Source organism: Halichoeres trimaculatus, unplaced genomic scaffold (genome assembly GCF_033239565.1).
Source record: "Halichoeres trimaculatus isolate MK-OKI-2021-1 unplaced genomic scaffold, fHalTri1.1 fHalTri1_scaffold_18, whole genome shotgun sequence".
Lineage (NCBI taxonomy): Eukaryota > Metazoa > Chordata > Actinopteri > Labriformes > Labridae > Halichoeres > Halichoeres trimaculatus.
Window position 1 is genome coordinate 17,331,348 of NW_027437196.1, and position 5,650 is coordinate 17,336,997.

Here is a 5,650-nt window from a genome sequence, read left to right on the forward strand (position 1 = left end):
AGACCTACACAGAAAGAAGAAAATGTTACTGTTTTCTACAGGGGGCACCAAACCAAACACATACCAAAAGTTTCTCAAAACCAATGTGTTGAAAAATTAACAATGGCGCTACAGTCAACTCCACACATATGATGAGCAGTGTTGTATATGTGATGCTGCTCCTCTTGGCTGTAGTTTACAATATTCTGTATGGAACACATTTAGTTTGTCTGATGAATGTATTCCAATTGCATAACCGAAGAACTGATCATGTAATTATCAGCCCTTGAAAAACAGACTATAAAATGCTACATTCCGACACATTCTGAAACCCAGAGACATTAAAAAGTAATTGCTCTGGAAAAGTGATGCATCTCTAATCCACTGTGGTATTGTTCCTGAACGCTGCCGAACTCCCTACGCTCAAAACTCAATCAGGCTGCATTGTGTTCTATAAAAAGAGGGCAGGCCATGGCAGGTGTGCAGTTCAAACATATCACACTGCATGCCTTCTGTGAAATCTTTACTTTGGGATGTTGTGAACAGACTGTGCACAGGCTGTTATGCCATGAAGGCGCCCGGCTCCAGGAACAATCCAGTTCATGTACAAAAACTTGAAGACAAATGAGCCTAACAATCACAGCAACACAAGCAAAAACAAAAACCTTCTCCAGGTTTTATAAACGAGATTTGTTTGATGAGCAGGTTTCCTCTGTTAATCCTGCCCCTTGCTTGCTCATTCCTGGTTCCTGATCCGTAACTCGGATAAAAATCCAAAAAACTCAGTCCATCTCTATTTCTGGAACACACTATGACCAGAAGGAGCAACAAATGCCTTTCAGTTATGTGCAACACTTATATCTTAGCATCAATGCTGCAACACTTAAGATTTATTCTTTATGGAGATGTAAGACAAAAAGGTTACAATCATTCACTTTGATGGACCAACGCAAAAGCAGTTTGAGGGTAAAGATACAGGAAAAGCATTACATATGGCGTATTATGTATAAATGGAACAGTAAAAGGGCCAAAATGTTGCTCTTCTTAGCAGTCTTATAAGTATAAGGACAGAAGCCAGGACCTTTTTGACCCATAGTTATTCAGCAGGGAAGTATAGCAATCATAAGGCCAGCTTCTCTCATTAATTCTTAACTTTTCCCAACTTGAATAAGCTCAGAGTTCACTCCTCTTAATAGCGTCGCTTTATTTGCAAAAGCACAAACAGCTAATAGCCTTTGGCCAAGTGATAAAAGCTGCCAATCACCTTTGGCCTTCCTGATAAAAGCTGCCAATCCCATGAGGTCTGTGGTGAGAGTGGAGTCAACGAGAACGAGAGGAGGCAGAAGGGTAGTAAGTATAGAGTGTGTAAGAGCGTGAGAAAAATAAAGAAGCATAAGCCAGTAAGACCTTTTAATACTAAAAGAAGTAAGAAAGATGCACGGTTTGTCTTAATTTACTCTACAGTGTGGTTCAGAAAGGCAAACTAGGATACTGTAGTCTCAGTAATTGCCTCAGTGGAATCGTGTTAATTACTGCCTTTGCTTCTCCAGCACCACCACTCTAATTACTGAGGGACTGATAAGAAGTGTACAACCTGTTACTGAAGCCTGTTTTCTTTTTTCTGTTTAGAAGCTGGATAATGAATATTTGAGCTCGACAGGTTTCATAATCCCAGCTGGAGTGAAATCTCACAGAATGACACTGTGGATGGATGGCTTTCTATTTTATTTTCTTCTTTACATTAATTTCAGTTGGATCCATAAATCAAAATAAAGCACAGCTTTCATTTGGTGTTGAAAGAAAAGAGAATAGTAGCAAATGCTTGTTTGGAAAGACTCCCTGTTTTCTTTTTTTTATTTATCCTCTTGAATTACAGCACGGCACAGCACAAACACACTCCATAGGTATGTATATATAACCTGTCACATAGGTCAGCCCCCGCACACCACTGCTCCATCAATCATCCCCATGGTGTAAATATTGTTCCCAGGGAGCGGCTGGTTATCACTCAGGGAAAGCCACTCACACTGTGTGCATTTTTCCGCTGTCTGTGCGTGTGTTCCTGCCTTTGCCAAAGACTTTTTTTTGCCAAAAATTCAATTAAGCCTGGAATTGATGAACATTTGGAAGTGGGGCAAAGGGAGAAGTGTAACAGTGTGTATTATCAGCTGTCGGCCAAATGAAAGCCAGAGCAGCGTACATCTCTATGATGGATGTTCTCGGCCTTGTCTTTGGACACAGCAGGCTGTAAAGGCATGGGTTTTTTGATGATATTATGTTTGATTATTTTAATAAAATAATTTCTAACAAGACCAAACTAACACTCTAAACTCCTGAATAAAAAGAGTGTGTCAACAGCTTCTGTTTGGTTTCTTTTTTTTATGGTACGATATGATTTATAATAGACTGAATAGGATACATTCCAGTCACCAACTGTGTGATATATGGACATAGTATCAGTGACATCACCTTTTGTTTCTAATAGAGTTTTAAGGCCATCATCAGCAGAAGCCATATTGAAAATGCTGAACTGTAATCTACATAGCAAACTTGAAGTCCCTTAGGGAAAGGGAAATGTATGTATTACGCTTGTTTCCTTAAGTGTCCTGAATATGTACCGCACCAAAACACCAAAACTAAGAAACTTGCACAAAAATGTTTTTAACCATTTATTCTTTATCAAGGAGTTAAATTTATACTCTTTTCATTTATATTTAAAAAAGAGGAATCGCACTTCCTTCCAGCAAATACGTTGAAATGCTGAAGCTGAAGAGGGTAAACAAAATTTAAAAAGCTAAAAGCAGTGAAAAGAGCGGGAATGGGAAATGGAGAAAAATAGAAGCAGAAGAAATTGTAAAAATAGAAGAAACAGAGGTTAAAATAGTAGCAGAAGTAAAAGTAGTGTGAGTATAATTAGTTGTAGAAAAAGCTGTATAAATAATGGAGCAAGTAGAGTTTTTTAAAGAAGTTATAATACACTAAGTAAGTGAAGTAGTGATGGGAGTATCAGTATATGGGTACATGTCAATTGCTTGTGTGCGAGAGTGACAGAGAGAGCACACATGTGTGTCTTTGTTCCTGAATGTTTTAATTATTTAGTATAAACAGCTGTGTGAGATGAAAGGTTTTCATGGTTCCACGGCTTGTTTGGCTTTGGACACCTGCAGCTGTTTGACTTCTGTGTGAGACAGATGATCAACAAGCAAAAAGTAGGGTCTGAATCTCGTCACTATTCGAAAACATAAAGAGCTGTCAGAAATATTATTGCATTATAAGAATCTCAAGACTCTGGTGAACAGGACGGTAAGCCAAAAATGTGGCTACGAATGGTGCTGAGCCATCATGCTGAGAAGATTTGGGTCAAAAATAACATTGCAGCAAGTTATGGGAAAAAGAGGTTTTGTCTGACATTTGGGCAATTTTTGTCTCGATGGTGCAATCTTTTGCTAAGAAACTCACTTTGTCGGAAGCAGGAAAAGCTAAAGAATGTTTTGATGTATTTTCTTGTCTGTAGAGTGAAGATTATGGAACTTATGACAGTTGTTTAAGAGTTGTAATGTTTCGCCAGCAGCCTCCTTCACTCTTGCTGACGATGTCACGCACTCTAGTAGCAGATATTTCTGTGGAAAACCCCCAAACTTTGTGTTGCTTTAACAGTGACGTCTCTTTTTTAAGGCAGAAAAGCTTAAGTTACCTATTCATATCAAAGGGAAAAATCGTTTAAAGAAATGAATATATCAATAAGTCTGAGGGCTAGAGAGGAGAAAAGTTATAGCACCCATGTCCTGAAGATGCTGAATACTCTAAAATTTTAATGGGAAAATCGGTAAAATTTGAAGAAGTACCAAATGTACCAAAGGAAAAGAAGAAGAAAGTTGGATAAAAATATGATGAAATGCTGAATCAGCATCAGAAAAGGTAAAAAAATAAATACTTATTGACTTCCTACAACCATCCTTTCCATTTTCTTAGAAAGAAAGTATATCTGGCAGCAATGAAAAGACTCACTTGAAAAGTAACCCCCGTCTCTTGACACACACACACACACACACACACACACACACACACACACACACACACACACACACACACACACACACACACATACTCGTTTATCTGGCCTGGTGAGGACAGTGGACGTAGACATGCCTGCTGGGGACCACCTTTTCTAATGAAGATACAGCCATGGTTTTAAGTCCAAAAAATCTTTTTCAATTTTAGATTTTCATTTATCACTTGAAATAAAAAGATTTCTCATTTCTAATTTTTCACGTATTGCGTCTCACTTTTCCAACACTATGGGGACGGTAGGGGACTGTAATGGAAAATAGTGGGAAAATAGACATTTTCCCACTATTTAATTGAAATAGAGACTGGTCGTGCTCCAGAGGGACGTATTGAATATTAGTAAGTAAAAATCTTAGATATAGCATACTGAACACTTATAGAACAGAAGGAAGAAGAATGAAAAGTCTAAAATAAAGTATTAAAAACAACTAAATTATACAAACAACACAAATGTCTGCTGAAATGTCTGTCACTTTTAATTTTTAACAGCAGGCAACAAACTGTGAAACTCATTAGATGAATGATAAAAGATTCTGTACATCAGCCCAGTTCATCACTCAGCTGGTACTTAAAAGAAGTGCATTAACATGGAGTCTTTAATATCAAAATACATTATCAGTTAACCCTCCTGGGTCAAACTAAACCAAACTGTTTTAACTTGTCCTTCTTTCCTTCCTTCCTTTATATCTCCCTCCTTATCTTCTTTAATCTCCTCTTACCTTCTGTATCTTCTTTCCTTTCCCTCCCTCTCCTTCTTCCTTTCTCTCCCCCTCTCTTTTTTCCTTGTTCCTCCCTACGTACTTTTCAATTCCTTCTTCCTTCCTCTCCCCCACTCTCTTCCCTGGTTCCTCTCTACTTACTTTTCACCTCCTTCTGCCGTCCTCTCCCCCTCGCTCTCCTTTTTCCTTTTCTACTTAATTCTCACGTCCTTCTTCCTTCTTCTCAACCTCTCTCTTCTTTCCTTGTTGCTCCCAACTTACTTCTCACCTCCTTCTTCCTTCCTCTCCCCCACTCTCTTCTTTTTTTGTCTTCCCAACTTACTTCTCACCTCCTTCTTCCTTCCTCTCCCCCACTCTCTTCTTTTTTTGTCTTCCCAACTTACTTCTCACCTCCTTCTTCCTTCCTCTCCCCCACTCTCTTCTTTTTTGTCTTCCCGACTTACTTCTCACCTCCTTCTTCCTTCCTCTCCCCCACTCTCTTCTTTTTTTGTCTTCCCGACTTACTTTTCACCTTCTTCTTCCTTCCTCTCCACCACTCTACTTTCCTTGTTCTTCCCTACTTACTTTTCACCTCTTCGTTCCTCTCTCCCAATCTACACTACTACTTGTGCAAAATTAACTACAGCTGTTAAATAACTGAAGTGCAAATTAACTACAGCTGTTACATAAATAAAGTGCAACTTAACTACAGCTGTTACATAAATAACCCGTAAGTTAACTATAGCTGTAATCTAAATAAAGTGCAAAATAATAACCTGAGCAGATCACTGCTGTTAGAGGAACTCCAAACACAGCTTCAGGTGGCACAAATCAAACGGTCACTTTCTGAGAGCTGCATTAACAACCTCTCATTCAAACGTAAAACAAGAGAGAAATAATCAACT

At 38.6% G+C, this 5,650-nt stretch overlaps 1 protein-coding gene across 1 annotated transcript in view; it reads right to left on the bottom strand.

Moving 5' to 3' along the window:
- cntnap2a (contactin associated protein 2a) overlaps positions 1-5,650 on the bottom strand; it is a 533,013-nt gene that overhangs the window by 425,210 nt on the left and 102,153 nt on the right. The window lies entirely within an intron of this gene.